The sequence below is a fragment of the Labeo rohita genome, chromosome 22, assembly GCF_022985175.1.
Source record: "Labeo rohita strain BAU-BD-2019 chromosome 22, IGBB_LRoh.1.0, whole genome shotgun sequence".
NCBI lineage: Eukaryota > Metazoa > Chordata > Actinopteri > Cypriniformes > Cyprinidae > Labeo > Labeo rohita.
In genome coordinates, this window is record NC_066890.1 from 59,066,034 (window position 1) to 59,079,664 (window position 13,631).

The 13,631-nt window shown below is 28.7% G+C and overlaps 1 protein-coding gene across 1 annotated transcript in view; it reads right to left on the reverse strand.

The window, feature by feature from the left end:
* ptprsa (protein tyrosine phosphatase receptor type Sa) overlaps positions 1 to 13,631 on the reverse strand; it is a 246,800-nt gene that overhangs the window by 174,332 nt on the left and 58,837 nt on the right. The window contains exons 2-3 of the mRNA XM_051094491.1: positions 9,783 to 9,894; positions 4,082 to 4,162 (exon numbers count right to left, since the gene is read on the reverse strand). The gene's annotated coding sequence lies outside the window, so the exon portion shown is untranslated. The remainder of the gene's footprint in view (positions 1 to 4,081; positions 4,163 to 9,782; positions 9,895 to 13,631) is intronic.

The window sequence follows — 13,631 nt, forward strand, 5'->3', positions numbered from 1 at the left end:
TCAGAGCCGGATCAGAGCTGCGACACGCTTCAGTCCGGATATGAACAGAACTCAACCTCACCGGCCTTCACTCCAACGGAGAACGTGGATTTTCTCCAGATGACAGAACGTCGCATACATCACTTGTTTTTCATCATGAAAGCGAGAGATATGATTGAGGCCTTGAATGCAAGCAAACACATAAATATGAGAGCGTGCATGACAATAACGGCATGAAAGACTGATTATAAACATCACACGGATAAAAAACGATCCTCGTCACAAACACGACAGACGCTCTGTCTGAAAGCCATTAGCTGAAGATGTGAATATACATGCGGCTTTGGTTCACAAACACCATCAAATTACATCAACTGTTATAGTTTCATCACTATTTTGAATTAGTTAAATTTTATATTTTCTGTTTGCATTTTACATTTATTTTTATTTTATATTTATATTATTATTTTATTTTTGTTTTATTATTTTTTAGGTCTATATCATTTTTATTCATATTTTGACTCATTTATTTTTATTTGTTCTGTTTTAATTTTAGTATTTCATTGTATTTATTGTATTAAATTCTATTAGTTTTATGTTGATTATTTTATTACTTTTTTAGTAGTTTTTATGTCTGCAAATTTTCCATTACTTATTTTTTATTGTAATTTTTATTTTAATTTTCGTTTCATTTTAATTATTTTTAATTCATTTAAACCATTCGAATTAATATTTTAAATTAGTTTTTTTTTTCTGGTTTAATTTTAGTTTTATTTTATTGTATTTAATTCTATTAGATTAGTTTGTAGTTTTTATTTTAGCATAGTTTCTATTACTATTTTGAATTAGAAAATAGATATTAAAAATATAATTTTTAATTCTGAAAAAAAATATTTTTGTATTTTCTGTTTTCATTTGAATTATTTTATTAAATTTTTAGGTCTATACTATTTTTATTAATATTTTGATTTTGTAAAAGAAAAAATTTAATTTTTATTTGTTCTGTTTTCATTTTAGTTTATTTCATTGTATTTAATTTATCTTTTTATTATTTTACTTTTTAGTAGTTTTTATGTCTTGCATAGTTGCTTTTACTATTTGGAATTAGTTTTTATTTTTGTATTTTCTGTTTTGATTTTAATTTTAGTTTAATTTTAATTTTTTTAAACTTTTTTTTAGGTCTATACCATTTGTAGTAATCATTTGAATTAGTTATTATTTTTATTTGTTTGATTTTCATTTTATTTTTTATTTTATTGTATTTATTTCATTGTATTTAATTCTATTAGTTTTTATTTTTATTATTTTATTACGTTTATTAGTTTTGTATGTCTACATATGTTTTATCAATATTGTTAATTGTTTTATTTCTATATTTCTATATTTTCTTTTTTCATTTTAATTACGTTTATTATTTTTTTTTTATTTTTTTTTAATGCAATAATTATAAACATTTTTTTTTTTTACAAACATTTTAGTATTTAATTAATTTATTTTTTCATTTTACACTAAATGAAATTGGGTAACTAACTTTTTTCCATTTTATTTTTTTCAGTTAAAATTGCATATGATGTACAGTAAGTTTGAAAAAAAAAACAGTAATAATTTAAAATAAAAATCAAGGAATGCTTTACAGAATAAAAATATATTTTTAATAAGTAATAAAAATAATAACAATAATTTTAAAATATATATTATTATTATTATTATTATTATTATATTATAATAAGTGAAAATCACAAATCAACTTTTAACAAATTCATTGCTTGAACCGAGGTGCTTATGTTTTTTATTTAATAAAAAGGTCATTTTAATAATCACAATGTTGGTAAACAAAACAACAAAACAAACAAGCAAACTAAAACGACTATGGCATATTCTAGATCTAATGAGACACTTAATAAAATGACAAAAACTCTGGATGCTCGCTTTATTGACATTTCTTTAAGTACTGCCATCAATAATCAGAGCTTTGCTAATTGAATGAAGCTAATTTACTGCAACCTTGTTTAAAGTTGCAGGACGAGGCCGAAGCGACAGACAGAAGGGATCTGAAGCGTGAGCATCGTAAAGATTAATAGCTTTGTTTAACTGCGATCCGGCCGACGGAGAGCAACGTGTTGCTGAAACGAGACCCAAGTGTACGCGTTTCTCGTGTTCAACGACCTGTACAGATTCACACGTCTGGATAAATGCGGTTTAGCGGCGCGGAGAGACTGTGCAGCGTAATAAAGCTGAAACGAGCTCTTCGTGGCTCGACGTACGACATTCAGCCCTTCGCATCTAAAACAGCCCTCGGACACCAGGAGTCCAGGCTACGCTCTCCACTCAATGAAGAGAAGAAATAATCGCCGTTTGGCCCGTGATACGCCGCAGACTCAAGGCTAAAAACTCCACAGTCAATGAGAGCAAACAACAAGGACACAGTCGAGTGGCGCTGTTAAAAACAGATCACTGAAGAGCTGAAACAACTCGGAAATAACACTGAAATTAAGCACTTCACCTCTGATGTGTGTCAGAGACGGCTTTCTGAATAAAATGACATGATGAAATGTGGCCTCAAAGAGAGTCCAGAAATGTGCATTATATCGTATGAATAAGCAGACGGAGCCTGATGTGATCTGAGGAGAAAAAGCAGTTTCTTTTGCACAGTTTCTTTGAAAAACCTTAGATAAAAACATGTTTTATTAAGTATAAATGACAGCTAAGGTGAAATGCTAGGAAAAAAAACAAACAAACATTTTTTAATACACAGAAAAATCAGTATTTAAATAATAATAAAAAAAATAATACATGCTAAAATGTTAAATATATATTAATATTAACATAATATAGCTAAATAATATTAATAGTCATTAAATAAAATAAATACATAATAAAAACAAATATATTAAAATGAAATGATAAAATAAAATAAAAATTATAAAATACATTTAAATATACATATTTATACACATAAATATAAATATTTACAATAATTATATATATATATATAATAAACACACATACAAATCCAATTACACAAATAAACAAATATTTAATTGTAATTAAAATGTTTATATATGTTTTAGTTACAATTTAATATTTATATAATTACATTAAAAATATTTTAAATCATTTATAAAAATGAAATTAAATACACTATTTGCAAATATACAAAGATGTAATTTATATTACATTTATACGTCTGATATTTTAGTGTTTTAGTGTACTTAAAGAAAAATTTTTAAATAAATAAACATATATAATTTCAATTACACATATAAATAAACATAAATATTAAATTGTAATTAATGTTTATATATAATGCTTTTAATTAATATATTTAATATATTTATTTAGTTAAATTTAAAATATTTTAAATAATTTATTGCAATTACACTAATTGCCAACACACACAAATACACAAACATTTAATTTATAATAAATGTATATATTTGATATATTATATAATTAATTATTTATAATTAATATATAATAAATAATAAAAACTATATATATATATATATATATATATATAGGTAACTACTTAAAATCTAATATAAATATTTTCTGCTTTGATTAAAATTTTTGTTCCATTTTACTATTTTATTACATTTTTATTAGTTTTGTATATCTACATAGTTTTTTATCAATATTTTGAATTGTTTTATTTCTATATTTTCATTTAATTTAATTGTAATTATTATTTACATTTTAAGAAAATAGTTAAAATAGTTATAATAGTAAATATAAATGGTAAAAGAGTAAATAAATAAGTTAAACTAAATGAAATTGGGCAACTAACTTTTTTCCATTTTATTTCAGTTAAAATTGCATTTATTTAAAGTAACTATTGATGGTTTTAATTGTAGTTAATAATAAATACGTTTACATTTATCTTTATATGGCTTTATAGGACATTTATGCAAAAAATCTGCAAAACAAAATAAGTATTCAGTATTTAGGATGCACAAAATTGTTGGTTGTTGTGGAAATAATGAGGTCAGAACCGATGGATTGAACAAAGTCATAAATCAAAACTAAAAATGTGTTATTTTTCTTCACACAGAGCTGAAATTTAACAGGGTTAGTTAGTGTTTGATCCCATGAAGGTTTTTACCTCTCTGCTGTTTTTAATTTTCCTTCTGCTTCATTCTTCGTCTGTTTTTAGTGGCGTTTTCTTTGGCTGCCTCGGTTGAACCTTAGGCAAAGAGGAGAAAGAAAGAGAAAATCTAATGAAAAGGACTGACAAATGAACCGCTCCCTCCTGAGTTCACAGCGAAGACTGCAGCTTTCTGAAGATGCGAGAGTGACCGTCCGCTAGTCCACACAAGAGCCGATCGATGCGCTGCCTCGCACCGTTTCCAGATGGATTTTCTGTTTTGATCACGTGTGTACTGAGGGCATTAATGGTAAAAACAAGAGGGTCACTTTTGACCTGAATGGCACACCAAAATATCACTAGGTCATCACTGACACAACATCAACAGGACTTCGAGCTCCAGTTGTACTCCAGACACCAAATCAAACGTCCTTAAAATGTTAAATGAAAAATTTTCGCTAGTTCATCGCAAACACAAAGCTATCAGGACTCTAAGCTCATGTTGCGCTACAGTTGTCTGGATGAATTGCAGACTAATTTTAAAATGCAAAAACGCTCATTTAAGTTTTTTAAATGCTCAACGAAATGCCACTTTCGTTATTTTACAACAATTCCGAAACTTTGAGGTGCTGTTACCATGCAATTCATAATTGTTGTTTTGTATTATGCAAACTCGTTTTAGAATGCAACACAGAATCAAGCATCTAACGTTTTGAAATTTTCAATGAAACGCCATTTTCATTATTTTATCGCAAACACAACAATTACTAAACTTTGAGATGCTGTTACCATGCAATTCATAATTGTTGTGTTGTATTATGCAAACTCGTTACAGTGCATACTTGTGTCGTATAATTCAGACTACTTAAAAAAAAAAGCAAAAACACTTAAGTTTTAAAATGCTCAATGAAATGCTACTTTCGCTATTTTATCGCAAACGCAACAGTAAAGAAATGTTGAGATTGTTGCTCTACAGTACATAGTTGTGTCGTATTATGAATTGCAGCCTCATTTTAAAATGTGAATACACTAGTTTAAATTTTAAAGTGCTCAACGAAGCGTTACTTTCGGTAGCTTATCGCAAACACAACAATAACGAAAGTTTGAGATGCAGTCACCATGCAATGCATAATTGTTGTGTTGTATTATGCAGACTCATTTTAGAATGCAACAGAAAATCAAGCATCCAACGTTTTGAAATTTTCAACGAAACGCTGTTTTCACTATTTTATCGCAAACACAGCAGTAACGAAATTTTGAGATTGTTGCTCTACAGTGCATACTACTGTCGTATTATGAATTGCAGCCTCATTTTAAAATGCAAAAACAGTAGTATAAATTTTAAAATGCTCAACGAAACATCATTTTCACTAGTTTATCGCAAACACAACAATAACAAAATGAATTGCTAATGCAACGGTAACGAAACTTTGAGACCCAGTTGCAATGCAATGCATATGTGTCGTACAATGAATTGCAGACTCATTTTAGAACGCATAAACACAAAATCAAGCGTCCTCACTTTTAAAATGTTCAATGAATTTCTCTTGAATTTCTCCCTTTGAAAACCATATTGCGATGTAATACATATTTGTGTCATACAATGAACTGCAGAATCAATTTAGAACACATAAACACACAAAATCAACCATTACTACTTTTAAAATATTTAACGAATTTCTGTTTTCGCGAATTAATCACTAAAGCAACAAAAAGCAACAAAACTTCGAGACCCTTCGAAAACCCTATTGCGATAAAATGCATATTTGCGTCATACAATGAACAGTAAACTCATTTTAGAACACAAACACACAAAATCAAGCATTCCTACTTTTTAAATATTCAACAAATTTCTATTTTCGCGAATTAATTGCTAACGCAACAGTAACGAAACTTCGAGACCCTGTTGCGATGCAATGCATATTTGTGTCATACAATGAACAGTAGACTCAATTTAGAACACGTAAACATACAAAATCAAGCTTTCCTACTTTTAAAATGTTCAACGAATTTCTATTTTCGCAAATTAATCGCTAACACAACCATAATGAAACTTCGAGACCCTTCGGAAACCCTGTTGCGATGCAATACATATTTGTGTCATACAATGAACTGCAGACTCCATTTAGAACATGTAAACATACAAAATCAAGCTTTCCTACTTTTAAAATGTTCAACGAATTTCTATTTTCGCAAATTAATCGCCAACGCAACAGTAACGAAACTTCGAGAACCTGTTACGATGCAATGCATATTTGTGTTGTACGATGAACTGCAGACTCCATTTAGAACACGTAAACATACAAAATCAACCATTCCAACTTTCAAAATATTCCATGAATATCTATTTTCGCAAACTCAAATGTTCAACGAATTTCTATTTTTGTGAATTTATTGCTAACGCAAAAGTTAACGAAATGTCGAGACCCTGTTGCGATGCAATACATATTTGTGTCATACAATGAATTGCAGACTCATTTTAGAACACGTAAACATACAAAATCAAGCTTTCCTACTTTTAAAATGTTCTACGAATTTCGATTTTCGTAAATGAATCGCTAATGCCACAGTAACGGAATTTGAGATCCTGTTGCGTGCAGCAATGCACAACTGAATTGTATTATGGATTTCAGACACATTTCAGAACGCAAAAGTACACAAACCCAAGCATCCTCGCTTTGAAAACGTCTAACGACTTTCTTCTTTCGTTAATTTATCGCTAATGCATCATTTTCACACTTGTCTTGCGCTGACAGAAACAAGCTCTGTTGAGTTTTTGTCCTTTATCTCCCAGCTCATCCCTCTCTCTCTCTCCCTGCCCGTCGACGAGCCTCAGCCTCCTCCGGGACCCGGTTTCCACGACAACCAGCCAGCCAGCCAGCCAGCGGGCGGACATGATTCCTTGTCCTGACGGGACGCTTTAATTCGAGACTACCCAATCATAACCGCTGAGTGCCGCGAGAGGTCCCACAAGGCCCCGGGGCAGGGAGGGTGGGCCGCACGGCGCCCTCTCAGCTTCAGCTGCCAAAACGAGCCAGTGCCCGCGCTGGGAATTTGTTTAATGTACGACATTTATTCGGCGCACACACGCTGTCGCGCTACCGCTCCCTCGCAGCAGACGCTCCCTCCGTCAGATGCTTCATTAATCAGGCCGAATATAGCATAGCTGTGAGCTAACGCTAGCGCTAGCCCGCCGGGGGACGTGACAGTACATTAGCCTCCGTGTGAAGAGAGGACGGCGGGGCGTACGAGGGGCCGTGATGTATCGTAGCGCTCGCGAGCGATCCGGGCGGGTCGCGCACTTGAGCGCGCACTAATAAGAGTCTAAATGTAGCCGGTTTTCTCGGGGCCCCTCTAACACACTGGCAGGGGAAACGGTCACCGCGGCGACAGATGGCCGAGCATCATGGTGCAGGGTAAATCGGGAGAGGGTGGAAGCGTGATGAAAACCAGTGTGCAAAAGGCTTCATCGGAGCGCAGGAAGAACGCGGCGCACGCTTTCAGGAGCACACGCGTGACGTCCCGCACTCGTTTTATTCTTGATTCAAATAATGCATTCAGCAGCACTTCATTTGAAGTCTGTATGTAATGTAGTGTTAACACCGAAACTTGTAATGCTTTAATACATGATTGTGAGGTAATAAAAGTATCATTAAGATAATAAAGCTGCTGCTGCTAATAATAATTGTACTTATTTTAATTATTCATAAAACATACTGAAGCTGAACTGAAAAGACTTGCACTCCACATGCACAGGTCAATTTAACCACAAATAAAATAAAGTAAAATAAAATAAAATAAAATAAAATAAAATAATAAAAATTAATTTTGTTAAAATACTAAATAATGAAATATATTAATAAAAATATATAAAAATAATATACATACATACATAATATGGAACATTAATATTAATATATGTAATTATTACTATTAATATATGTAATTATTATTATTATTATTATTATTATTATTCGGTCAATTTTACCACTAACTAAATAATCTTTTGTTTCATAAGCTAGATTGTAAATGTTTCATTTTTTTAGTAACTTAATAATAATAATAATAATAATAATAATAATGCATTTAAATTATTCATAAAACACACTGAAGCTGAACTAAAAACTCTTGCACTCCACATGCACAGGTCAATTTAACAACAAAATAAAATAAAATAAAATAAAATAAAATAAAATAAAATAAAATAAAATAAAATAAAATAAAATAAAAAATATATAAATAATATACATACATTATATGGAACATTAATATTAATATATGTAATTATTATTATTTATTATTATTATTATTATTATTAGGTCAATTTTACCAGTAACTAATTAATATTTTGTTTCGTAAATGTTTAGATTGTAAATGTTTCATTTTTTTAGTAACTTAATAATAATAATAATAATAATAATAATAATAATAATAATAATAATAATGCATTTAAGTTATTTATTAAACACACTGAAGCTGAAATAAAAAGTGTAAATTTAACAACAAAACAAAATAAAATATTTGTATTTATTTAAAATACAAAATAATTAAATATATTAATAAAATATCATATTAATGTAATATATGCATAATATGTGACATTAATATACATATATGTAATAATAATACATTTATTATTATTATTATTATAATAAATACATAAATACAATAATACATTTATTATTATTATTATTTATAAATTATTGTCAGCTAGATTGTAAACATTTTATTTTTTAGTAAATTATTATTACTATTAATAACAAAAATGTTTTTAAATTATTCAGAAAACACACTGAAGCTGAACTAATAAGTCTTGCACAGTAAATGAACAGGTAAATTTAACCACTAAATAAATAAATAAATAAAATAAAAATATTAAGAAATTTTGTTAAAATGCTATATATTTTAAATTTTAAATATATTAATAAAACATAATATTAATATAATGTATAAATAATATGTAACATTAATATTAATATACGTACTATTATTATTATTATTATTATTAGGTCAATTATTTTTCATTTTCATAATGAAATCAATTGATCAATTATGAACCAATTCACATTTTTTTTATAAATGACTGGAAGCTAAACTAAGCTAGATTGTAACTATTTTGATTTTTAAATAAATTAATAATGTAAGTTAATAACAGCAATAATAATGCATTTTAAATGTATTCATAATACACAGTGAAATATTTTATTTTTTTATAAGTGATTGTAAGCTAATACAAGAAAAATCAATATATTATCAGTATATTAACACTTTATTAAAAATACATGTAATAATTATTTAATAATTAAGCTCTAAAATTGTTTAATAAATATTTGTATAAAAATGTAAAAATAAATGTTTTGTTTAAAAAAATGTAATTGTTAAAAAAGTATGTAATTGTAGTATTTTTTTAAACTTATATTTTGTCAATTTAATTTAAGTTTTGTCTAGACAAGACTTCTTTTATTACTGATTATTTTGTTCTTATATTATTATTATGCATTATGAAGTAAAATCCTGACATGAGTCTGTGTGTGTAATTGTGCCGGTGTGTTTCCAGCAGTGTAGCGTTCACACGTGCGAGCGACTGAATTACGGCTCGGGTGTTTGTGAAAGCAGATGTGCAGCAGCGGCGCGGGTGACATTGGGAGTGTTGCGGCGACCGCATCGAGCCGAAGCCCCAGAGGTCACAGCACAATGAAGAGCAAATTGATTCAGTTACCGGATAAATAGATCCGCGCGCCAAAGTCAGGCCGAACTTATGCCTCGTGTGTTTTCATCGGCACTCCTGGGAACGTTTGCCTGACACTGTCATCCGGACACTGGAGCTCCTGCTGAAAGAACAGGGGAAAAATCTCAAAAACTGCTCCTTGTGTACAGAAACGACATGAATGAGGACGTCTGAGAAACTTCATGTTTCTCCATGAAACACAGCCAGATTACAAACTGATCAAATTCAACCAAGGCACCAAAAACTTTAAAGATCTTGATATGAACTCAAACATTTCTCAAACAACCTCAGCTCTACTTTTACATTCAATCATTTGTGTCTATTTTTACAAACTGAGAAGTCAAAATAACTAAATAAATAAATATTTAAATGAATTAACTTTGTTAAAATAAATACTAAATATTTAAACATATTAATTTAATATAATATTAACAATACATATTTAATATTACATATGATTAATAAATAATATGTACATATTACATTTACAATAATTACAATATGACATTAATATTGTTTATATAATAAAAATACTATAATATATAATACTATAATACTATATAATACAATATTTACATAATATATTAAAATTAAATAATATATTCATTTTAAGTATCAAAATTCTTAAAATGAATTACTTTTTTATTTTTTTAATCAAATATTTAATCATTTAGAATCATTTTAATCATTTAATCTTATTTAATAGTTTTAAATAAAATATACTAAACAACGCCTTCATAATATTTTATTATTAAATATATCAACTATTACAATTTATATATAACGCATTACAGTTAATGTAAGATAGTCACGTAATATATTAAAATTAAATAATGTATTAACTTATTAATATTTATTATTACTTCATATTAAGTATTACAATTAATTACTAACTTTTTTATTATTTTTTAATAAAATATTTAACAATTTTAAATAATTTTACATAATCTTATTGAATAGTTTTAAATAAAATATACTAAACAATTTCTTCATAATATTTTATTGTTAAATATTACAACTATTGCAATTAATATATAACGCATTAATATAATTCACACATAAAATAAAAAATATTTTAACTAAAAAATAAAAAATTTAAATAACTAAAAAACATCAATTTTGTTAAAATACATACTAAATATTAAAATACATTAATGATTTATAATATTAATAATACATATTAAAATGTAAATAAAACTTATCAGTATTAAATATATAGAATTATTAGAAATAATTCAATTATTAAAATAATACATTAATAAAATTCATATATGTTACTATTACTATTAGGCAAATGTAACAAGTAACTAAATAAATATTTATTAATTAATTTTGATGTTTATGCTATATAATAGTAATGTAATATATTAATATATTTATGCATATTAAATAATACAATGAATTAATAAATGTATAACACATTTATTACATTATTATTATTAGGTCAAATTAGACAGTAACTAATAAAATAAAAATATATAATATTTGTTATATATATATATATATATATATATATATATAAACAATTTCTTAATAACACATTATTTAAAAAAATACAATTATTACAATTAATATATAGCACAACAATTTAATTCATGTATAAAATTATTATTTATTATAATATTTATTATTATTATTATTTTAAATACAAAAAATAAATTAATTAATTTTGTTAAAATATATATTATAATTTTTAAATATATTAATGTAACGTATTACACAATATAAAACAGAAACGATGACAATCAATATATAACATTAATACTAATATTAATATTATATAAGAAACGTATAATTTAAATTACTTAAAATTTGCGAAAAATGACCTGGCCATGTTCTGATGATCTCTAGCATGTACAAACAGTGAAACACTTGACAGATTCACTCCTTCATTTCGAGTGGTCTCGTTTCCTCCGTGAATAAATCTCTCCACCCCGACTTGAGTTTTATTAGCGGCCTGCTTTGGCCAGATAAGTACCGCTGCTCTCCATTAAAAACAGCCAGCTTTTCCATAACTGCAAAATAATAATTATGCCGCAGCCTGCCAGTTCTTGTTGTTGTTGATCTGGACGGTTGTATCGGACAGCTGTAGCTCTATAACTCCAGTCCAAATGAGCAGATCTTAAGCACGCCGCGACCCCAGACGCGCATCCTAATGATCCGCCTCATTACCGCGCTCTCAAAAGCTGGAATCCCTAAAAAAAATTAATTATTGTGAGTTTTTTAATCAGAGTAATCTCATCGCCCTTGGCCGACACGGTGACATTGGGAACAGCTCTCGGCCGCAGATGCACCGCAGCCGGAGGAACGGACACATCGGATTAATTACGATAAATCAGTCGCTCCACACCTGTTTACGGCCAAACGCCTCATCGCTCATGTCCGGAGAGAGACGGGAAAACCGGACGATCTCATATCATACGGGAGTTTGTTTCATAATGCACACTTCTGTGCACCAAAAGTTTATTTTGTTTGCTAAATGATTTATGTAATGTTTTACGCAATATGTCGCTCAGTTGTGACGTCATTTCCACAATAATCAACCATTTTGCCACCAATACAGTTACTGGTTTGTTCGCCAATGAAACATCAACGTCAGAACAGCCTGAAATGAAATAAGAGTTGGAAAAATGTAGAAAAAAAGAAGAAAAACGTACGTAATGTTGCATTTATTGCGTGCCATGTCCAATCAAGAAGTAAGTTTAGCCAAATTATGTAAAAATGTGATTTAATTATGTATTTATGGATAGAAAAATGCTAATAAAAACAAATAAAAACAAATAAAATTTGGCCATTTTGTTCAAAAGTGTTTCATAAAATGAGAAACAACAAGCTATTAAGATGTAATTTCACCAAATTATGCAAAAGCTGAAAATAATATGTGAAGACAAATGAGAAAAATATACGTAATGTTGCTTTTTATTGCATGCCATTTACAATCATAAGTAAATTTAGCCAAATTGTGTAAAAATGTAATTTAATTGTGTATTTAGGATAGAAAAATGCAAATAAAATCAAATCAAATTTGGCCATTTTGTTCGAAAGCATTTCATAAAATGAGATAGTCGAAAGGACAAGCTGTCAAGATGTAATTTCACCAAATTATGCAAAAGCTGAAAATAATATGTGAAGAAAAACGAGAAAAATATAAGTAATGTTGCATTTATTGCATGCCATTTCCAATTAAAGGAGAAGTCCACTTCCAGAACAACAATTCACAACTCACCCCCTTGTCATCCAAGATGTTGATGTCTTTCTGTCTTCAGTCGTAAAGAAATTATAGTTTTTGAGAAAAGCATTTCAGGATTTTTCTTCATATAACGGAGTTCATTGGTGCCCTGATTTTGAACTTCTAAAATGTAGTTTAAATGCAGCTTCAAAAGGCTCTAAATGATCCCAGTCGAAGAAGAAGGGTCTTATCTAGTGAAAGGATCGGTCATTTTTTCAAAAAATAAAAATTTGTATACTTTTTAAGCACAAAAGCTTGTGTAGCACAGGTTCTGGGATGTGTGTTCACGACGCTATGAATTAGTGATGGTTCATTCTTGAACGATTTGTTCATTTTGAATGAATCTTTAATGTGACTCGGGAAGAACGAGTCGTCTCGGGGAGTGATTTGTTCAGTCACGCACGCACAACATCCTATTAGGTTCTGTACTGGAATTAGTTCACCCGTTTTGAGTCTTCGGGTTTTTCGAGTCATTCGTTCATCTTATGGTGCTGTCACGTGAAGAACGAATGACTCAAACCCAAAAACTTGTCAGATAAGAGGCGAGGTGAGCGAATCATAGACTAAAGACCCAGGTAAACAATGAATGAATCTTTTCTGTTTCTTATAGC